Source organism: Macrobrachium nipponense, chromosome 46 (genome assembly GCF_015104395.2).
Source record: "Macrobrachium nipponense isolate FS-2020 chromosome 46, ASM1510439v2, whole genome shotgun sequence".
NCBI classification, from domain to species: Eukaryota; Metazoa; Arthropoda; class Malacostraca; order Decapoda; family Palaemonidae; genus Macrobrachium; species Macrobrachium nipponense.
Genome location: NC_061106.1, coordinates 29,810,345 through 29,834,876, shown reverse-complemented (window position 1 = coordinate 29,834,876; position 24,532 = coordinate 29,810,345). Strand labels below are relative to the sequence as shown.

Below are 24,532 nucleotides of genomic sequence, written 5' to 3'. Positions count from 1 at the left end.
CACGTGTGTGTGTGTGTATGTATGTGCGGGCCTAGAGGTTATGTAGTCACTTCTCGTACGCTTAGAAATACCGAGGATTCGATGTTGCATTTACCGAAAACTGAGTTCCGATTATATTTACTTACATTTATTAGTATTATTATAGGAATGAATAGGGAAATACTTTGTGGATAAAAAAAATGGCAGTAATAAAGCTAGAGCCCTTTCCGTAATCTTTGTATTTTGTTTATTTTCATATATACAACTACACTCAGATTTTGTTTAGTGATTATGTAGGTCATTCTTGAACTGCATCAGTCAGTCATTGTAATACAGTATATACAAAATATCCTTTGTCTGCCATCATTAACTTGAACGATCATTACTCTGCAAAACTATTTTCATTAACTCGTCATTACCGATAAGTTTTAGAATTTAAAAGCCTTTTTAAGTTTTTTTTTTTTTTTTTTTTTTTTTATCGCCTGTACCTAAGATTTTGGTAACACTTCAGTGACCTCCGTGGATGTCTGATAACACTTAGAACTCACGTTACCTGCAACCCTATAAGGATTCTTTATTGTAAGGCCTTGTCCCCTCCCTGACGAACCGTAGCTTCGTTTGTTTCTTGATTCCACTGAATCTATTGCCGTTCAATTTGTGTGTTGTGCAACTGACTCTTTCATACGCAGAACCATAGGACAGTTTAGGCCTCGATTCTTTGAAGCCTACACCAAGGTATTCTCCATAGATCTCTATGGTGGATTGATGATCGTCAGGTTATGAAGTACACTACGCATTTATTCTTGTAGGCTTAACGGCTGGTGAGCCTTGGCATACTTCCGTAGTGACACTGCACGAGATTCTCTTTTATCTTTCTGTCTATTTTGACTTCACGTAGGCTACGTGGTTGTACTGCAAGATGCCACCTTACAAGATGAGAGATGTCGCTCTATCAGAGGCGGTGCCAGATTTTATTTTATCTTCTTTTTTTAATTTACCAAAGAGGTGTGTGTTTGTGTGTAAACAGAGAGTAGCCTTGGTGGGTGTTGGGGGCAGCCATAAAAAATGAGTAATTAAGAAGCCAATAATGCATTAAACCAATGCTGATAATATGGTTCTCTCTCTCTCTCTATCCTCCTCTCCTCTCTCTTCTCTCCTCTCTCTCTCGCTCTCTGCATCTGTCTCTCTCCTCTCTCGTCTCTCTACATCTCTCTCTCTCTCTCTCTCTCTCTCTCTCTCTCTCTCCAAATGTATACAAAGACTGCATTTATGCGTGAAGAGAGATTAAATGGAAATTACCTTATATAAGGTCAAGAAGGTCCTAGTCAGCCACACTTATGTGGATTATTAATCTTCCTGAAAACTGGTTGTTTGGCAGGCTTATCTACGAAATGATGGATTTAGGATTCATTGAAATTAAATTCTTATAAAGACTGTCATAGCCATTGACAAACACTCTTGAAGGCAATCATTCCCATTCTCAAACATTTCATTGTCTGCATTTAGGAAGTATACATGTATAGTCTAAATCTCAATTAGTCACTCCCGTAGGGGGGGGAGGGGGTGTAGTTCCGTCAGTGGACCTCATGCGGTGCATTATAGGCATTACCTAAGGTTCTTTGCAGCGTGCCTTTGGCCCCTAGCTGCAATTATTTTCGTTCTTTTACTGTACCTCCTTTTATATTCCCTTACTTCATCTTACTTTCCTCCTGTTACACCTTTCAAACCTTTTGCTGTCAACGTCCATTTCAGTGTTGAATGGCCTCATAGGTCCTAGTGCTTGGCCTTTGGCTTAAATTCTATATTCGACTCGATATTAAACTATATAGGCGGTATACATGTGTAGTCCAAGTTTCAATTGGAGACTTATTTTATTTTATTTTATTTTATTTTTTTTATACTGTCAAGCTACTGCGGTGCAGCCATAGCTTAGGTAGACCAAGGTCTTGCTTGGACAAATAAGCGGGTTTATTGCTCTCTCTCTCTCTCTCTCTCTCTCTCTCTCTCTCTCTCTCTCTCTCTCTCTCTCTCTCTCTCTCTCTCTCTCTCTCTCCCCGCCGTGTTGTCAGCGTGGAAGGAAACGTAATTTGCTTTCTTACCGAAGTGATTTTTTTTAAAAACAATAATTTGATCCTCTTCTCCACAGAATTCATTTATGCTGCAAAATTTGGAATGGCACCAGGAGAGCTCACGCCCATGAAATGCGTTGTTGCTCGGCATCTGAATGCCGCCGGTTCCTAAGGCTCATTAGTATTCTCTCAGAAAATCTTTTGTTATCTCTTCAGATTGTCGTCGTCGTGCAACGTGTTGACAGGTGTGAAGATGTTACTGATTTTTTTTTTATCATCTTTTCTGTCGTCTTTCGTTTTTCTCCTCCTCCTCCTCTTCCTCCTCCTCCTCCTCCAGGAGTAGAATAGGGGAAACAATGAATTCCAGATGCGATCTTTTGAGCCTTTGATCCTATTGACGGAGTAAAAGAATATCGCCGTCTAAGCAGCATGGTTCGATGGACTGGTATTCAAGTATTTTACACTTGAATTCCTGATCATTACGCTGAAAGAGAAAATAAGGTATTGAAACTTCACATCCTCGAGAACCTCGCCTACGTTTCGAAACTGGCATTGTGCGTTATATACCTCCGGAGGCGCACGGATTCGTGAGCCTGACAGTACTGCAGCAGATAAGCAGGAAAATACCCCAGTTTGTGATACAAGCATGAAATCTGGCACGTGCTCATTTTAGCCCCCCCCCCCCCCCCCCCTCTTGAAAAATCTGGGGGTGCCCACGCTAAATTGCAATATGGGCGTCACTTCTTTTCAAGAAAGCCGCTAGTTGTTTCGATTTCTGACACTTTGAGTAAATCATTGTTGAAATAAATACATCAATCATTGTCCAGATAATGTCACCATTGTGATAATATGACGCACCAAATGGCCGCCATGAAACATTTTGCTTGATAACTCTGCAACTAAAAAAGATATAGACATGAAATATTTATCTATGCCTACATTTGAGGCCAGATAATGTTTCTAGCATTTCTATTGGGCTATTATCAGTATTACATGTTGGAAAGGGACCCCATACTGCTACTGAAAAGTATGCAAGCACAAGACTATAATGGAGTATGATAATAAAGTATCTTATCTATGTTGTAGCACTGAAGTGAACGCAAGATATTATCAAGATCGTAATGTCAAGAAGAAACTTGAGTTAATTTAGTGGTCTGACCCGTTCTGCCTTGGGAACAGGTCTTCATTGAGACACTCGATCTCAAGTTTCCACTCATACTCTATTATTTCCGCTTTCTTCTTCTTGTATATATATATATATATATATATATATATATATATATATATATATATATATATGATATTGTTTTCTATTCCGTTTTGATTGGAGAGCCTCTTTTGTCCATTGGCGTACAGTCCATAGAATATATTGTTGAAGCCTTAGACTCTCCTACTCTCCTTAGTGTTTATTCTTTTGTGCTTCAGTTAAAGCTTCCTCCATTTATCTTTGTATTCTCAGGATTTTCATGCAGACTCCCTGTTTATCCAGCCTTGCTTATCCACTCAACAGCACCTCCATTTCATGAAACTCCGAGTAACTTCTTCTTTGTTCCTACACGTTATACAAACCTGAGGTCCTTTACATAAGGAATTACTTTCAGCTGGAACTAATTCCTTATGTAAAGGACCGATGGTTTGTATAGTTAGGAAAAATACAATTTACTTCCAAAAATTGTGATTTTGTGCGCGATCTTCCCGAATTTCTGTGGTTCCCCTCCACTTCCGTAGCTTCTGCGTCTCGCTTCGCCAGACCTGACTTCGATACCTTGAATGGTCTACATATATGTCCTTTTCTTTCTGTATTCTTGTTTAGATTTAGAATTTCGCCCTTCGCCACTAGTCTTGGATTTGTTTTACTTTTGTTTAATGTTTTCTCGGCTGGTTCTCGTGTAGTAACTACAATGTATGTACACTATCTTCATTCTGGATTATGTAGTTCTAAGGATTTTCTTTTATTTTGCACCCCCCCCTCCCCCCCTCCCCCCGCTCCGGATTCATTCCAAATGGAATTTTTTATTAATTTTTTTTTTTTTTAATTTTACTTGTGTTTCAGAGGTGCCTTCCATTGACCTTAATTCCATACTGTGGGGACGAATCTCTTCTGCTCATAACACTTCAAGATTTCATCATTTTGCCGAGACTCGAAAGATTTTCAATGGTTTAAGATTCAGACAGCCGTGATTTTCGCTTCTGCGCGAGCCACAGTGATCGTAATGTCGACATCTGCTTAGGTTTTCCTGGTATAAATCCATTACCTTATTTACTTTCTGCTTTTAGGGAATATTTGTAGATTTCCTGACTTGATTTGCTAGTTGTCTTCTTTTCAAAAACATTTTTTGGTAGACATCAATTTTTGCTTTGACATTACTTTTTTTTTCTGACCCTACATTTTCCTTGCTTCTTTCCTTTGACTGACTCCCCAAATTCTTCGTAGTATACGTATTACTTCCCCAAATACAGTCCTAGACTTTATAGATAAAGTTTTGAATTTGGCAAAAAGATGACCATGACCCCTTTCATGAATATTTGTTAGGTAAAGAGTTCTAATATTTTCTTGCTACAAAAAAATCTTGTTTTAAATTATGTAGCAGTTTTCGTAGTTATGTAGTTCGTAATAAAATAATCGATTTTTAAGCAAATTTTGACTTTCTAGTCTAGATTTCAATATTATACACAGAATTAACTTTCTCTCTTGAACTTTCTTGGTTTTAGACATAAATCTCATCATTTCATTCCTATCTTCACATTTCGCTAGTTTTCCTATTGTCGTATGATTTCCGATATCACGTAGTCATTTATTTAGAATTACGAAGACTTCCCATTCTTCTAGAACTCCTGCTGTTGTTTCCGACCCCGGATTGTGACATTCATTTTTTTTCCATTTTCCATTACAATAAGATTCATTTCCCCTATTCATTGAAGGGTTTCAGGCTATGCTCAAGTGTGTTTTCCGTCTTTTGCTTCTTACTTTATTCGTTTGCCAGTTGCACCAATTCCGTGCACTTAAGAGCTTAAGCTTAAAGACCTTCTCGGACTCCACAGACTACGATTCCACCTGTTACTCTAGTTTCCTTCCTGTTCAAGATAATTGAACTCAAAATATGTCTTCCTCAGGAGCTTGAAGATTTCCTCATTTTTCTCGATTTCCTTTGTCAGTATTATATTATTCTACAAGTCTTATCAGGGAGCCTTACCATGCCGGTTATGGAGTTCCGAGAGAGAGAAGGAGAGAGAAAATTAATTACTTACCTCGATATTTCAAGTTTTCAGTTATATGGACATTGAATCACGACAAGGCTCAAGTTTAAATTAATTAGTTATAATCTGTCAAATTATCTATAGCACCTGTTGGTGAAAGAGGTCGAGTTCGAGTAAATCTACGGTTTCTTATTGATAATTTTGACCAATTTTCAGAAAAAATATAAGAACGTTCGTTGGTTCTCTTGTCCGGTTGCTACTTGACATGTGATGAATTGGTTAACATATTTCAGGTGTGACTTTGGTTTTATACACGCATATAAAAACAGGCCATACCACAGAGACTGTTTTACTGCAGTACAAAAAAAATCACTCGAAGGAAGTTTTATTTAATTCATTACCAGAAAATTGCTTTTAAATTATTGAAATCATGAATAGCAGCACAAATAATGTACAAAATATTTTGAAGGACGGGCTTCATTTCTGAGAATAAATTCTTTAGGCCAGTTGTGTGCGAGTTAGGATCGGAGGTGAAAATCGAATACTTCGGTAGTAATTTTGGTAGTAACCACCACAAATAAATATAGATCATATAATTATATATTCATAGAACTCCTTTAATTGAGGTCCTACATTAAGGCAACGCTGGTATATAACAATTGTCTTCACTGCAGGAAAAAAATGATGAAATAAAGAAAATCGAATAATAATACAGTTCGACCCTGTTCTGAATAACTGGTGTTCTGAATAACCTCGGGTGTCTGCGTTGTCACATTTTGCAACAAAATTTCCTCACACGATGAGCTGATTAGAAGCTCTGAATAATATCAAAATCATTGAAGCCCATTTTCTCAGAATGGGGGAAGAATTCTTACGCCAGTTCGTCAAACTAGGTGCGAATTAATAAACGCCTTTTCTTTAAGTTTCCCAACAAAATTCCAGTTGTAAGCCCTCTTCCCAAACTCACTCGAGCCACAAGTACAAAAAAGGTCATTGTTCTGTCAAGTTCGATTTCGGCAAGACGAGAACATATTCCCTCTGGAGGTGTTGCAGGAAAACTTTATTCAATTCATCTCAGTAGTGACGACAGAATCTCCCCCGCCGAAGGAGTTCGAGTTCGATCATCTCAATCAAATTATTCTCCAAAATTATTTTAATAGTATACTCTCAGGACAGACAGACAGACTGACTGACTGACTGACTGACTGACTGACTGACTGTTTATGAGTAAGGTTCATGTTAAATAGCATATGGACAAGATATTATTTTTTTTTATCACAGTCCTCCAATTCGACTGGGTGGTATTTATAGTGTGGTTCCGGGTTGCATCCTGCCTCCTTAGGAGTCCATCACTCTTCTTACATAAGAAGGGATCTTGGGATCGTGCCTAATGTTCCTATGATTATGGGTACAATTTCCACTGGCATATCCCATATCCTTCTTATTTCTATTTTCAGGTCTTGATTCATCCATTTTTCCCTTTCTTTCTCTTCAACTCTGGTGTCCCATGGCATTGCGACATCAATGAGTGATATTTTCTTCTTGATTTTGTCAATCAACGTCACGTCTGGTCTATTTGCACGTATCACCCTTTCTGTTATGATACCATAGTCCCAGAGGATCTTTGCCTGATCGTTTTCTATCACTCCCTCAGTCTGGTGCTCGTACCACTTATTACTGCAAGGTAGCTGGTGTTTCTTATACAGGCTCCAGTGGAGGGCTTTTGCCACTGAATCATGCCTCTTTTTGTACTGGTTCTGTGCATGTGCCGGGCATTCGCTTGCTATGTGGTTTATGGTCTCATTTTTCGTATTGCACTTCCTACATATGGGAGAGATGTTATCATTCCTTCAGTTTCCTTGAGCTCTCCCCTCTGTAACCATTGCCATGTTCTTTAGTCTGTCTCATGTATTGTCCGTGCATTGGTTTGTTGTGCCATTCCTCTGTTCTGTTTGTCATTCTCCTGTCTCTGTATATTTCTGGGCCTTCGTCTACTTTTATCAGTCCTTCTTCCCATGTACTCTTGAGCCACTCGTCTTCACTGGTTTTCAGATATTGCCCAGTGCTCTATTCTCGATGTTGACGCAGTCCTCTATGCTTAGTAGTATTCTCCCTCCTTCCTTTTATGTTATGTATAGTCTGTCCGTATTTGCTCTTGGGTGTAGTGCTTTGTGTATTGTCATATGTTTCCTAGTTTTCTGGTCTGTTGCGGAGTTCTGCCTTCGTCCATTCCACTATTCCTGCACTGTATCTGATTACTGGCACTGCCCATGTGTTTATGGCTTTTGTTATATTTCCGGCGTTGAGTTTTGACTTGAGTATCGCCTTGAGTCTCTGCATATATTCTTTCCTGATCGTGTCCTTCATCTCTTGGTGTTTTATATCCCCTCCTTCCATTATTCCCAGGTATTTGTATCCTGTCTCGTCTGTGTGTTTGATGTTGCTCCCATCTGGTAGCTTTATCCCTTCAGTCCTTGTTACTTTGCCCTTTTGTATGTTGACTAAGGCACATTATTATTATTATCATTATTATTATTATTATATAGCTTTGAAGCGTTGTATGCTCAGATAACAAAGTATTTCATTATCTTAGCTGTGAGAACACAAATTCTAATTCATCAGTTCATTTTTCTGCTTTCTCCCTTATTTAGTGCTAATTTCTTTCATGATAAATACCTCATTACTTCATTTCATTCTGTCACCTTATACGGGAATTCAGCTTTGCCTCTTTTCCATCACATAACTTAGTTTGTTATCCTGGTAAATATATTGCCTTTGTTACTTTACTAAGTAAATAAATGAGACGAGAACATTCTTATCTATGAAAATTTAATAAGTAGGGTCTGATGCTGTCAGATCTTGAAAGAAAACCGGGCCGTGCAGTCCACGTGGAAGCAAAATATACTTATGGAAGCGATTTTCGAAAAAAAATGTCATTTTTAAAAATTGTATTTTATTGATGTTGCTGGTAAATAGGCTGTCGAACAACGTTAGCTACCTATATCTCTAAACAGTATTTTATTGGTGTTGCTGGTAATAGCCTGTCGAACAACGTTAGCTACCTATATCTCTAAACAACTAGATGATTGTAAGCATGAACACTTGCTATGACATGAATACGATCATCCTGATAAGTGGCACAAATATGGAACGGAAGGAGAGAGAGAGAGAGAGAGAGAGAGAGAGAGAGAGAGAGGTCACACTGCTACGTCAATGTGCTTGTAAGGCTGCACAGTAGTACAGGAGCGTAAGTAGGACAAGATTTACGAGAAGAAGGCACTTCGAAACGCCGTCATTTCTCTGTTCAGGTGCCTGGTATGACATAATTCTCAGATTTCTCCGGTTGAAACACGCGCCATCGGCCATATTTTTTAAGTTGGCGGTGAATAATTGGCATCGGTCGAGTGACGTCATACGTCCAAGATCTACTGCCTCACGTGTACCTCAGCCGGAGTTGCACAGCCGACGGTCTATCACACTCGGCTGGTACTGACTCCGCCTTGAGAGGGACGAGAGATTGTTGGGGGGGGGGGGGGGGGGGGGGGGGGGGGGGGGGAAGAGATGCGAGGTGGCGGTTGGGGTGAAGGGATGGGGGGGGGCCATTGGGGGTCCGAAAGTAGGGGAGACGAAATGGGGGAGGAAAATGCCCGCCCCGGGGGGCCGTGGGTCAAGTAGGGAGGTGAACAGGGTGGATGGGGTAGACGGTGATAATGGTCTTTCAGTGGTAAATACGAAACCTTTACTTAGACTGATGTGAAAATAGAGGCAATATAATAATAATGGATTTTGACAGCTTCAGCGGTAATGTGGAAGGTGAAAATGGATCCCAAAACAGATGCAAGAGACTTACTTGGAAATGTCTTTGATAATCTGCCAAAGGAACATCTGACGAACCAATTCAGTTCCATGATAATATATATATTATATATATATATATATATATATATATATATATATATATATATATATATATATATATATAATAAAAGGAAGCTATAAAAACACCAAAATACAGAGAGAGAAATACTATATTTCCGAGACCAGTCTCTGAAATATAGTATTTCTCTCTCTGTATTTTGCTGTTTTTATGGCCTCCTTTTATTAGATGGAATTCTGTTATAACAGAACATTTTTGACCAGTTTTTAACAGTATATATATAACTACATAAATATATATATATTATATATATATATATATATCTATATATATAATAATATATATATATATTATATATAATATATATATATATATATACACTGAACGTCAGCAAACGACCTCAAGAGATTAACTACAAATTAAATCAATATTTCAAATATAAAGCTCACTGTATGAAAGTCTGAGCAATTGGTAGCATCCACGCCGTGATTTTGTTTGGAAACTCGAATCCTAGGGATGACTTCAACTGCAGGAGGAATTCACTGAAAATTCCATACTGTGAATCATTGTCTTGTATGGGGTCTTCAGAGCCTTCTATTCAGTTTTGTTTCGTGTAACCAAAGGAGATTATAGCTTATCCCATTTTTTTCCAAAGTCAAGTAGAAGCCCTGAATAATACAAAGATTTTTTTTAAGCCCATTTTCTCGGGATGAGGTCGAAAATGGCTTACCCCCACAGCCCCTTCGTCAAACTAGGGACGCAATAATTAATTGCCTCGCACCGGTAGCTCGCTATATTACAGTGTTCTCTGTATCTGAGGAGTCAGGTGTCTTGGGTGCGAATCTCCTCGTTTGGCTGTATAATCAAGTTCACTTTCCTTTCTTCTATATTGTACTTTTTAAAGGTTTGTTGAAAAGGCTTAACATGATTGCCGGAGATGCCTGGTGGATTATAAGAAGATGCATTCGTCTCTGCTTAGGTCGTTTCCTCGTTTTCTTCTTTGTGACACTTATTTCATATTATTATGCTCATCATTATTTCATATTATTTTGCTCATCATTACCGCCATGATCGATTAATATGTCAAACCCGGAGATTCTCTCTTCCTTTGCATGATTTATAGGCTCCGCCATGTTGAGCTATTTATCCCTTAAATTTTATATAGGTTTACTGGCTGTTTAAATTCTCGGGCATTCCACTGAGGGGTTATAGATGTGTATTCCTGGTGATAGAAGTTCACTCGCGACGTGGTTCGGAAGTCACGTAAAGCCGTTTGTCCCGTTTCTGAGTAACCACTGGTTCGATGCAACATTAAAACACCATACAAACAAACAAACAAAACTTGCTGTTTAAACCCTGCTCTTAGTGTGCTGCTATCTCGTTTTATTTGTCGATTTTTACCTAGCAATTTTGTTTCGATTTGCACCAGTCTAATGCTTTTTTTGTCCAGAAAATGCTTTCATTTGACATGAAAGTCGTAAGTGGCGCAAATGTTCATTCATCAAAGCGACTGTGTATGGCCAGCTTTCTCTATGTAGGCAATCGACGTTGTCTTTTTATTTACATATCATTTAAGTAACGTGTTGGTTACGTGACGAGTCTGTTATCGCCCATGTTTGTTTCTGGTTACTTTTGGCTGGTAGTGCTAATTTTAACAGTTGGAAATTACTTGATCTTTACGCTCGCAGGAGCAGTCGGCCTAGGGGGAAAAGGCTTACCTTGACGGCTGTCATTTATGGTTGATGGATATCAATAGTGGTGTTGTGAACGCATACGAAGGTATATAAGAAGGTAAACTAAAGCAATCCATTGCTTGCTTATTTTTTATCGCTGTCATACTTCGTCTTGCTAAGTAACTCTAGTCTAGAGGAAACGTAAACAATAGAAACAATTAAGAATCCAGATCGTAAGTTATTTATTCTAAGAAATGTCCGCGTATGTAATTCCCAGAAACAGTTTATAGAAATTGTTGTCTATTCTAGAGGGAAGTGTGTATTTTCGAAAGGAACAGTCAATGCAAGTAGTGCAAATAAGGACGTTTCCCAAAGTGTTAGACTTTTGTTCATTAATTATTAATACGTATTCTTACCGAGACGCAATTCCCGAATTTTGCAGTAGGAATGTATTCTAGCATCCATGTTTCCTGTTTTCTGAGAGTGACAAGAGGTGAACGAATGGCGTAACTTCCTTTGATCAATGATCGCGGGTTATCCCAGCGGCATAATGATGTTGACTCCTTGCACCAGCTCTCCTCCTACGCAAGCGGTTCGCGAATGAATGTTTTTGAAAGGGGGTTTCCTGCTGACAGATTGGGTTTGGCAGTTAATATGGGATAGGTAATGCGACACTCAGAATGTTTCTGAACTATTGTGTATAGCACAAATGAATTTGCCGGTGGAAAAGAGGCAAACAGTGAAGTGGAACTGTGTTGGGAATTTTTCGTCGGTAGTAATCCCAAGTATGTTGTATGCTAGATTAAGATCCGGAGATAACACTGACATACGCAAATACGCATAGGATTGTTGGTTGCTTGGTTTAAATTAAACTGGTCATTGCCAGCACGGACTCCGGCTAAAAGGTAGCACCAATGTGTGGTTTAGTATTCGAAGGGTTAAAGAAGGATAGTGTGAACCTCTGGGACACCCCCATCAACCGAAACAGTCAAGCAGAACAGTGAGGCAGGCAAAATAAAACGCCATGTGGGTTTTTACTTGAGCGCCCTGCCCCACTGACTACTTCACATACGAATCTACTATTAGGATTGTCAGCAGTTGCTTTGGGCAGCTGGAGAGAGAGTTTCTTACGGTAATTTTCCCTACATCCTTAGTTATTCTGTTCATTTTGGTAATTCCTGTCGAGGACTTTCAGTAGGAAGGAGCCCACGCTAAGAATACGCAGAACAATGCAAGTTTTAACTGTAAGGTTAAACACAACTGCGTCTAGCCGTTGTTTGAATGACGTTGCCGACTAACTGAATCAGAGCTCTCTGGCGTTTTGGTGTAAAACTGTACCTTTGGGTATCATTTCGTGTAAACAGGTAGAACGTAGGAACTAAAAGTGCAGCAGTGTGAAACGTATGTTTGTTTTAAATTTCTTTGATGTTGTCATCGCACTTTATATAATACAATTCCATACAGCCCTCAAGCTCAAGGTTTTACTATAGTATGACTAGACAATTTTCTCTCTGACAGTCTTGAAATGCTTAAAGATAGATATTTGGTGACTGATAGAGTGGAAATTGTGAATTTTTTACATGTTTGCCAATATGGAGGGTCCTTGTTGTGTCTAGCAGTTACCAAATACGAACGTTAGTCAAGGTCGTACGGATTTTTTTTTTTTTTTTTTTTTCCCAAGAGCTCTCGAAAAACCAAACAAATGTGTTATCTTGGAAGAGTAAGAAACAGTAAATTGTAGCTTGACCTTCATCATCTCGTGAGGCTGAATACATTGTACTGAATCATGCTATTCAAGAGGCTAAATTTTTAAAACCATTATTCTGCGATATTCTGAATTGGAATAACATTGATGTAAACGCTGGAATTGATAACAAAAGTGCTAAGAAGCTGTCCAAAAATACAGTTTTTTAACTAGATATTATAATATATATATATATATATATATATATATATATATATATATATATATATATATATAATATATATAATATATATATTTGAGATGAAATTTTAAATGGTACTGCTGATTGACATATGTGTTTAAATTTCTTCAAATATCGCCGATGTCTTTACAAATCCTGTTACAGTTTAAAAACATAGATACTTTTACACAACGACCAGTAAACTCCTATAACTTTTTTTATTTGAGCACAAAGAGCCAAATTACAATCTTATAGTACATCCAAGTCACGTAATCTGTAGGTAACCGGATGTACTTACTATTCTATATTTAACCGAAAATCACCAAGGTTTCTTAAATCGCTTTTGTCAGCTAGCAGAGATGCATTTCTTTAATTTCTGCTGTTTAATGACATCCACTCCTTAACCCTGACAATAGCATTATGTAATTTCTCATTTGTATCTTCAACATTCTTTATGTAAAAATGAAATTAAGGGGTCTACTACAAATAGCCAGAACTTGACCCTATGTCCCTGTAGTGTTTGACAATCCAATCGTAAAAATACCAAATAGGATTGGACCTAAAACACTTCCTTGTTGTACTCGTAATGAATCGTAAGATGAGCATGAGTTCCAATCTGTACACAGTATTTTCTGTCACACAGTCCCTAAGTACTTAATTAAAAACTCCTTCAATAGTATCAGTTGACTGAAAATCATTTAGAAGTACTAAGTGTACAACTGTATAAAAAGAGGCGCTGATATCGAGCAAGGCCAAAAATGCCGCGTTGCCTTCATCCATTTCTAATCGATCGTTTACAATAGAGGTTGCCGTAGTTACCCAGTGAAGCATTATGCCTTTCCAAATGAGTAGTTCACTCAATAACAAATTCTATAATTTTGGGCATGACAAATAAATTTGGGAGAGCCATTTATGAACTTAAGTGTTGACAGTTAGCTGCACGTTTCAAATCTGTTATAAAAGACACTTTCTTAACTGCAAGTAACTAGTACTCAAAGATACTGACTGTAGGTATAACTTTTAACTATTGTTATGTTTGCCAAGCTTGGTAAATTGCCCACTCAAATATTCAGACATTGGCATCGGATCTGTTGCACAATTTACTGTTTTTAATTAATATCATCGTTATTTGCACTATTAAATCTCCTTTTTGTTTCTAGTGTATTATTTATCTGATTTGGCTTTTCAACTACTGAAGCGACAATGATGTTCTCATTTTTTTTTTTTTTGTATTGTGTGCATTTGGATGATATTCATTTGACGTCAGTTCATGCGACATAACATTGATTGTATGAATACGTTATTTTGTACCTTGTAACACCCTCTTACGATGAAAAACAGTTGGTGTGTCCTCATTTTACTAAATGCCAAAAGCAAGCTATGGCAATGTCTCCAGTCCTCCCTTCTCTTTCGGGCCTTTCAAGATTTAGTTAATTTCGAACAGAACGACGCGATGTTGTTGAAAAGAATAAAAATGGACTGATTTTTGAGTTTCTGGGTAACGTATTCGCCTCGCTTTTCGTTATTCGTGTTTGTCGATATGTCGTTACTTTCTTCCACGCCCACCAACTTTTCACCTTCCAGTGACGTCACAATTGGATTATTGTGTGTTGTGAGAAAACACGTGAGGCCTCTCGATCTTTTCCCTTGCCGTAACTTTCCCCCTCATTTCCTCGCTTGTTTAAGAAACTCGACAGTTCAGCGGGGGGACAAGAACGAAGGGATAGAGATGAGAGAGGGAGAAGAGAGAGACGAGAGAGAGAGAGAGAGAGAGAGAAGAGAGAGGGGAGAGAGGAAGGGGAGAGAGGAGAGAGCGAAGAGGCTTGGAACCGAACGGGGAGTTAGCATTAAAAGAAATATTGACAATAACCCCACTTCATTAAACCTTTTCAAAATTTTACACATATATAAACCTGATTGATTCATTCAGAAAATACCATTCAATCAGTGGCTTGCTGAAAACCGCAAAAAAGACATTTTTATCTCGCTAGAAATTAACCAACGAGAGTATTGATCATGAAGCAGTCTCCTTAACAGGGTCAAACAACGTGAAACGCTGTAATGCAAGACATGAAACTGTTTCTTAATCATAATAAATTATAAAATGTTTAAGCGCAGTCATTAAAATTTAAAATATGCCGTAAAGTTGAATTCATCTTCCCTTCCCCATTAGGGGGGTAGTGGCGCCCGTGCACTGTAGGCATTACTTGAGGGACTTTGCAGCGTCCCTTCGGGGCCTAGCTGCAACCTCTCATTCCTTTTACTGACCTCCGTTCATATTCTTTCTTCCATCAGACTTTCCACCATATCTTAACAGTTGTTTCATAGTGCAACTGCGAGGTTTTCCTCCATTACTCTGTTCAAACCTTATTGCTGTCAATTTTCCTTTCAGTGCTGAATGACCTCATAGGTCTCGGCGCTTGGCCTTTGGCCTGAATTCTATATTCTATTCTATTCTATTCATTTTCCGTTTGACAATCCTTTTCTCTTTCTTCCACGATTTTAACTAGCTTCAAGGGGTCTTTCTCGTAGAGCAGCCTGTAGGTCATTGGAATCTTGGACAAATGTGACTTCACTGTTTAAGCAAATTTATAAAAAATATTTTGAGTCGCCAAAAAGAGTAAGGATTAATTATAATTCTGTTATTACAGATAAATTTATGGCATGTCCATTTTCATTTTCTTCAATAGTGCATTACACAAAATTTTAACTTTCATCAACCAACCCGAAAAGAGCTGTTGTTAGGCTCAGAGTTCTGGATAATAATAATTAACTTTCAATCATCAGCTGAAAATCCTACTGGTCAAAGTCAGCAACTATAAACCACAAGGGCTCCTAAGGGAGATCAGCCAACAGCAAGAGACAAAGTAATGGGAAAAGATGATAAACAGATATGAGGAAACAAAATAAAACCATTACACTTTGATTCCGGAGACTTCAATAGAGAGCAGGAATGATTTTGCTCCTGGCTAAAACATTTAGAGGTCAGAAGATTACACAATTGCACTAGGAAAACTATTCCTTGTTTTAGTTGTAGCCAAGATAAAACTAGCAAACAGTAATATTCAATTCAGTTATTTCTGGTTAGCTTTTATTTTTTTTGTTCTATAAATGTAGAATATTAAAAGTCGCAAAGGAACCAATTTATACATTTAAATTATAGGTGTGCACAATCTCCATTTATACGGGAAATGTATACAGGAAATGTGTGCACTGTTCGTGCGTTCATTGTTCTTCGGGTTACTCAACAAACCACCCAAAGGCTCATTGCCAAGGAATGCCTTGTTCAGAATTATGAACCTGCAAGATACTTAGGTCACAGGTTTGCAAGTAAGGTTTGGTGTTTATCTTAACCCTTACCTGGTCTGGGTCTTCATCTATAACCTTTTACAAGATTTCTTGGCTTTCCTACAGGTCTTTGTCCTGCTACTTAAAAAGCTACTACTTTCCTAACTAATACCCTTTCCCTCTCATAACGGTCCATAGCATCTCAGTCTTTGAAGATCAGATTATTCTTGCCTCATGATGCCACACGTATCAACAACTTCCTAATTGGTAATATGATCTTCCGAATGCACTGTAGCCATGAATCTTAGCATTTTTTAGTTAAATACCTTTTAAAATCATATCCATTTTCTTTACACCCATGTTTTACTGCATATAGTACCCAGGATTTTACAGGAGACTACCTCCCTATGACTTCCCTTTACGTGGACTTATGAAATTTCCATGAGCTTTTCCTAAGCAACGAAGCTCTCGCTTTACTCAACCTTCCCTGCTAACCTCATATCATGTTTGACAGTTAGTGTAGATTCTCCATTACCATCACTGATGGGTAACCAGTCAAATGTTTTGAAAAGGAATTTATATACTAAAAGAATGCCAGATGCAGAGAGATGCCTCTTCACTCTCAACATGTCCTTGATTCTCCTTGTTTCGAAAGACATTCTTCCCTTTCACTGGAGTTCTGCATTACCTCAGAGAGAAACTCACTGCAAGACTTTCATCAGCACTTTCAGGTTAGATATTTTAGCACATTACATGGCTACATGGCTTTTCAATGAAAAGCCATGCTTACCATAACCTACCAGTCAATAGGTTTCATCTTTTTTGGGGAATTCATTGCAAGACTCAACTGGAACATGTGGTAGATGCCTGCAGATCATTTGCCATCACTTTACTTTATGACTTTACTTATTCCCAAGACCCCTGTCATTTTTTTTCTCTTCATCTCCTTGCTAAATTCCAAAAAATCATATTACAGTACCTAATACTTATGTCTCATAAGCATGAGAACTGTCAAAATAAAAAATTTGATGTTCAGGATTTTAATGTTACTACGTACTGTGCCGTTCAAGAAAAAAATTATCTGATGAATTTTTGGTAATCTGTTATACTATTAATAATTATAATGATATTGTTATGATACAGTAAAGTTTTATACATACTTACCTGCAGATATATACTTAGCTTTAGACTCCGTCGTCCCGACAGAAATTCAAATTTCGCGCCACACGCTACAGGTAGGTCAGGTGATCTACCGTCCTGCCGCTGGGTGGCAGGAATAGGAACCATTCCCGTTTTCTATCAGATTCTTTCTCTCTACCACCTGTCTCCTGCGGGGAGGCTGGGTGGGCCATTTAATCTACATATCTGCAGGTAAGTATGTATAAAACTTTATTGTATCATAACAATATCATTTTTATACATTCAACTTACCTGTCAGATATATACTTAGCTGATTGGCACCCTCGGTGGTGGGTAAGAGACAGCTAAATACTGAAATAGACAGGTAAACAACATATGTTGTAGGAACAAATAAACCTTGGTTCCTACCTGATTAAGCGGAAGACTTCATGGCTACTGCCCAGGAGTCTGCTTCGCTTCAAGAGCCTCAGCGAGATGATCTATGGCTAAGAGATCTTGTGGGTCTGCCAATGGGGTCTTATCCACTTACTCGGCAGAGCCTAAATGGCCTTTGTCAATGGGTGCTAATCCACTAATATGACAATACACCTGCTTTAAAAGCATATACGAGGAGCAAAAACATACATCCCGACCACCTGATCCTAACACCTGTGTTAGTTCTAAAGATTGTAAGGAGTATCCCCAACTCCTGACAACAACCCAAAAACTCAACACCACTATATACACACACACACCAGTAGCAAAAAAAAATTTTTGTACACCCTTATTTGTCTGATATTCTTCAGTTCCTTCTGACAAAAAGCCACGGTCGCCTGTGCGACGCCTAGTGCCTTTGACAGTCGAAAACCAAGAACATCTCTAACTATAGGGTTTACGTACATACACAATAATTAAGGATCTGTTTTTGCTCCAAGTCCCAGCACCGTATCCGCTGACACAAACGGACCGAGAGAGAAGCACTTCTCATAAGTTACCCTGACATCCTTCAGGTAATGAGATGCAAAAACTGAATTGCATCTCCAATATGTCGCTTCGAGAATATTCTTCAAAGACATATTCCTTTGAAAGGCTAGAGACGTAGCAACCGCTCGAACTTCATGAGCTTTAACTCTAAGAAGTTTGAAGGAGTCATCTGGGCAATCATTGTGAGCCTCAGTAATTACACTTCTTACAAAGAAGGCTAAGGCATTCTTAGACATGGGTCTTTTAGGATCTTTCACAGAACACCATAGACCCTGTTGACAACCTCCCAGCTGCTTCTTTTTACTCAGGTAAAATTTAAGGGCCCTTACCGGGCAAAGGGACCTCTCAATCTCTTTGCCTACTAGGTTCGACAGGCCCTTACTTCAAAGCTCCTGGGCCAGGGCTTTGAAGGATTTTCATTTTGCCAGAAATTAAAGTCTGGAACAAACAAATGGCAGCCTCTCCTTTAAAACCAACCCTAGAATCAAGAGCGTGTATCTCGCTCGTTCTTTTGGCTGTAGCGAGAGACAACAGGAATAAACATTTTCTCGTAATGTCTCTGAAGGAGGCAAGGTGTGGAGGTTCAAACCGCTTCGAGGTTAGAAATTTTAGGACTACGTCCAGATTCCAGCTCGGGGTTCTAGGAGTATTGATTTTTGAAGTCTCGAAAGACCGGATCAGATCATGAAGATCCTTATTATCAGCTATTTCTAGGCCTCTGTTCCTGAAAACAGCTGAAAGCATACTCCTGTACCCCTTTATAGTGGATACGGAAAGATGCGATTCCTCCCTCAAGAAAAGAAGGAAATCTGCAATGTTGTTCACAGAGGTATTGGAGGAGGACAGCTTCTTCGATTTACAATATCTCCTAAAGACTTCCCACTTCAATTGATAGACCCGTATAGTTGACGGTCTACGGGCTCTAGCGATAGCCTTTGCAGCTTTTTGAGAAAAGCCTCTCGCTCTGACGAGTCTTTCGATAGTCGAAAGGCAGTCAGAGCGAGAGCGGGGAGGTTTTGATGATACCTCTCGAAGTGGGGTTGTCTGAGCAGATTTATGCGCTGTTTGGAAGAGATCTGGGGAAGTCCACCGTCCATTCCAGTACCTCTGTGAACCAATCTTGAGCTTTTAAGATGGCCAAATATGGGCTATAGAGTCATTCCGCCATCCCCTTTGAGGCCACGAATTTTCTGATTACTTCGCCCAGCATTTTGAATGGGGGAAAGGCGTATGTATCGAGGCCCAAACCAATCTAGTAGAAGGCGTCGACAGCGAATGCTCTCGGATCTTCTACTGAAGAGCAGAAGATGTCTATCCTTTTGGAGAGGAACGTGGCAAACAGGTCTATGTGAGGTCTCCCCCATAGAGCCCAAAGATGCCGACAGACCTCTGAGTGGAGGGTCCACTCTGTGGGAAGGACCTGGTTCCTCCTGCTCAGTCTGTCTGCTCTCACGTTCCTCTCTCCTTGGACAAATCTCGTGAGGAGGATGATGTTTCTCTCCTTTGCCCAAACTAAGAGATCCCTCGCCAGTTCGAAGAGGGAGAACGAATGAGTCCCGCCTTGCTTTCGAATGTATGCCAGAGCGGTGGTGTTGTCCGAGTTGACCTGGACCACCCCGTCTCTGACTCTTGATTCGAAGTACTTGAGGGCGAGGTGTATGGCTATCAATTCTTTGCAGTTGATGTGCCATGACATCTGCTCGTTCGTCCAGGTGCCTGACACTTCTCTTGTTCCTAACGTCGCACCCCATCCCGTTTCCGAAGCGTCTGAATACAACACTCGGCTTGGGTTCGGCACGGATAAGGACACTCCCTCGTTCTTTTTGAGAGGGGCTAACCACCATCTCAAGTGATTCTTTACCTCGAGAGGTATCTGGAACGAGTCCGAAAGTTGTCCTGTCTTCCAGTTCCATACTTTCTTTAAGAAGAACTGCAGGGGGCGAGTATGAAGTCTCCCTAGGGGGAAGAACTGTTCCAGCGAGGAAAGAGTTCCTAGAAGGCTCAACCATTCCCTCGCCGAACTTTGTTCTCTCCCTAAGAAGTTTGAGACCTTCATAAAGCCTCGTATGAGTCTTTCCTGCAAAGGAAAAACTCGAAAACCCCGAGAATCCATCTGAATCCCCAGATAAACCAGGTTCTGGCTGGGGATCATCTGAGACTTCTCGAGGTTCACGAGAATCCTAGAGATCGAATCAAGTCTAAGGTCGTTTTTAGGTCCTCCAAACACTGAGTTTCCGATCTGGCCCTGATTAGCCAGTCATCTAAGTACAGGGAGATTTTTATTCCCTTTAAATGAAGCCACTTCACTACATTCTTCATAGGTTAGGTCAAATAAAAACCTGAGGAGCTGTGGATAGGCCGAAACACAAGGCCCTGAACTGAAAAATCTTCCCCTTCATTACGAAACGAAGGTACTACTTTGATGAGGGATGAATGGGAACATGGAAGTAGGCGTCTTGTAAGTCCAGGGAGACCATCCAATCTCCTGGACGAAGGGCTGACATCACCGATGCAGAAGTCTCCATACGGAACTTCTCTTTTTCTACAAATTGGTTCAGGGCACTTACATCTAGAACCGGTCTCCACCCTCCGGAAGCCTTCGGGACTAGAAAAAGGCGGTTGTAAAATCCCGGAGAGTGTGGATCTAGCACCGGCTCGATGGCTCCCTTGTTCCACATTTCCTCTACCATCTGAAGGAGCGTGTTTCTCAGCACAGGGTCCTTGTAACGAGCTGACAGTTCGAGAGGAGTCGACGTCAGGGGAGGTCTGTCCCTGAAGGGGATTCGATATCCCTTTCTCAGAACTGACATCGACCAAGGGTCGGCTCCTCTCTTTGCCCAGGCTTCCGAGTATTCCAGTAGCCTGGCGCCCACAAGTGCTTGGAGGTTCTGTATGCTATTTTCCTTTCTTAAAGGGACGGAGGATGATCTTCCTCGCTTGTCGGAAGTCTTCTTTTGAAGGAGGGTCGTGTCTTGGGACCTCCACGAAAGGGCTGTTGATACGGAAGTGAGACTTTTTTTAGCAGCTGTCGTAACTGTTCTGTTCTTCTTTGCCGATTGGACAAGAAGGTCTTGCGTCGCCTTCTCAGTAAGCGAGTGTGATATTTCCTTCACTAACTGAGAAGGGAACAGATGTTCAGATAAAGGAGCGAACAGCAATGCAGTTCTCTGAGAAGGAGAAACAGCCTTGGTCAGAAAAGAACCAAAAACCGCTCTCTTCTTAAGTATCCCTGCTCCAAAGAGGGAAGATAGTTCTCCAGAACCATCCTGGACCGCCTTATCAATACAGGCCAAAATGCTATGAAGCACTTCCGGGCTAAGACTTTCCGATTCTTGAGACTTCTTAGAAATTACCCCAAGGGACCAATCTAAGAAATTAAAAACCTCCAGCACGTGGAAGAGACCCTTGAGGAGATGATCCAAATCAGACATGCTCCAAGTAGATCATGCAGAGGATAAGGCTTGTCTCCTAGAAGAATCTACCAGACTCGAGAAATCCGACTCTGCAGAAGCAGGAAGAGATAGGCCCATATTCTCTCTGTTTTGTACCAAATGCCTCTTTCTTACCTGTCAGTCTGGGAGGGAGGCATACAGAAGACAGTCTTTCCTAGTTCTTTCTTGGAATTCATCCAAGAACCGAGAGATTGGAGAGCCTTCTTCATTGAAATGGCCGTTTTCATTTTCAAGAAGGCAGAGGACTTATATGGCTTATTGCTCGAATAGAGAGACCGAGGCGAAGGCGGAGCGGCAGGGCTCAGCGATTCTCCGTATTCCTGGAGCAGAAGTGCGGATAAAGTCTTATAATTAGACAGTCCTTCATTAGCTGGGGCTTCGTCTTCCGAGATATCCTCTAGCTCGAGCCCAGCTGAAGGAGAACGATCCCTTGCAACGGACAAACACTCCGTAGGTCGCACATATTCTGCATTAGGAGAGCCTCTATTCGGGGAAGGACTGGCGGAAAAAGACTCTCTACGTTCTTTTGTAAGAGAGCTGGAAGTCCTTTCTATTCTCTTACATGATGTCACCGATCTTTCCTTCTGAAGTCCCAAAGAGGAAGATCGCTTCCAAGGAGAAGAACTCTTGGAAGGCGATTCTAGCCTAGAAGGTTCCGCATGTCTGGAACGTTCCGCTTTTGTAGAAAGCTCTTCGCGCTCGGAGAGTTCCTCTCGTGCGGAAAATTCCTCTCTTCTGGAAAGTCTCGCTCGTTTGGACTGTTCCACTCTTACGGAAAAAGATTCCCGTTTGGAAAGTCCCAAGTGTCTTGAAGGCGATCCGCGCTTTGAAGTTCCCGCTCGCTCGGAAGGATCCGAGCGCTTGGAAACTTCCGCTTGAGTGGAATGCTTGGAAAGTTCCGTGCGTCTGGAAGGTTCCGCTTGTGCGGAAGGTTCCGCGCGCCTGGAAAGTTTGGAACGTTCGGAATGTTCCACTCGCCTGGAAGATTCCGCGCGTTTGGAAGATTCCGCGCGCCTGGATAGTTCCGCGCGTCTTATGGAAAGTTCTTCCACGGGTAAGGAGAGATTGGAACGTCCGCGATGTTCCGAGCGCTTGGAAGGAAACTCTTTGGTACGTTCTGTTACCGTAGAAGATTCCATGCGCTTGATCATTTCCGAGCGCCTAATAGGCGCCTCTTGCTCGGAAAAATCCATGGAACGGTCCTTCAGTTCGTCTACTCCTTCGTTCCTGGACACTCTCTCCTCTCTACCGTAAAGTTCTCCTTGCCTGGAAAGGGCTTCTGTCCTAACTGGCATTCTCAAGATGGTTCTTCTCGGCCAAGATGGTTCTTCCGGGTCTGAGGAAAACCACTCATCTATAGGAGCTCGTTGCTTGGGAGAAGATGGAACAATCTTAGGAACCTCTCCTTTCGAGGGAGGTACCTCTGAGAGCGCCGCGGACCTCTTTATAGGAAGGGAGTTATCTTTCCTACGAGGTTTCTTGGAAAGAACTCCAACCAATGAGGAGATCTGTTCCTGCACTTTTTGTAGGATCTGAGCAGTAGTCGCATCCCTGTCCGTGTCGGAACGAGGGGAGGGAGATCTGGAAGGTGTCTGCCTTACAGCACTTGGAGTCAACAAGGTTCTCTTTTTTACTGTAGAAGCCTCTTCAGGAAAGTGTTCTGGACTCGAGTCAAGCGCCGTAGCTTTCCAGCTCCTCTTCAAGGGGCGAGAAAGATTCGTGTCTTTCCACCCTCTTCTAGGTGAAGGCGACTCTGACGACGAAAAACACTCACGAAGGATGCTTTTCCTGTAGCGATCCCTGGCAGTCTGGGGCGTAACAGAACCTGCCGAAGGGACGCCTGACCGGTGGGGAACCTCTACAACCTTCGTACGGCTTTCGACATTCCTTCTCCTCTGGGCCAGGAAGCTTGGAAGAGGTCTAGACCTGGAAGCGTTGTAGAGCCGATCAGACGCCCCCTCCACAACACTGGGGACACTCACATCAGTCCACTGTTAAATCACCCAACTCTACCTTCTAATGACCGCCATTTTGACCTGCATTCTATGAAGGGAAGCCTTCAGATCCGCAATTTCCGCTGCTGAATCTGTAGGATTTAAAATGGGTGAAAGGGCAGAAATAGGGGGAGAAGGATTAATTAATGCATCATGGGGAGAAGCTAGAAAGCTAGAAACTAGTTCGCTAGACCTAGATCTACTTCGGCTTTTGGAAGCTTTCCTCAGCCTATCCCTTTCTAGCATCTTCATATAAGAAGTAAGATTCTTCCATTCTTCTGCACTCAGGTTCTCGCACTCCTTACAGGTGTTAGAAAAAGAACATTCATACTTTCTACAACCGCGCGCATGCAGTGTTGAGGATCTACCGAAGTTTTCGGCATTCTCACCCTGCAGCTCCTCATTCACACACCTCACAACAACACTCGAGTCAGACATTCTTAGAAAAATCCAAAATCAAGTTCAAGAAACGGTCCACAAATAGCGTATGCCAATACAACGATCCAGGTACGTCACCAAACGTCGGTCAAGAAGATCAATTGCGATGAAAAAAGAATTCCAGCCAGGAGGTACCAACAACAATGTTGACAGTACCGGCGACAGAAAGAATCTGATAGAAAACGGGAATGGTTCCTATTCCTGCCACCCAGCGGCAGGACGGTAGATCACCTGACCTACCTGTAGCGTGTGGCGCGAAATTTGAATTTCTGTCGGGACGACGGAGTCTAAAGCTAAGTATATATCTGACAGGTAAGTTGAATGTATAAAAACATTGTTTCTATAGTGCTGTACAGTAGTGGTGCTAATCTATTATTTTCTCCTCATCCACATGTTTCCAGATATACTTTAGCTCAGCCCTATGGATGCCTCTGGCATGGTAGCCAGTTAACTCCCTCACTGTTCCACATTCATTTACACCCAGACTTGCCCAATGCCTTCAGTTTACCCTTTCTTCTTCAGTAGAGCCCTAACAG

General features: G+C 40.8%; 1 long non-coding RNA gene across 2 annotated transcripts in view; it reads left to right on the top strand.

The window, feature by feature from the left end:
* The window catches only part of LOC135214857 (uncharacterized), a 56,559-nt gene that overhangs the window by 24,248 nt on the left and 7,779 nt on the right, over nucleotides 1–24,532 (top strand). The gene's annotated exons all lie outside the window — the stretch shown is intronic.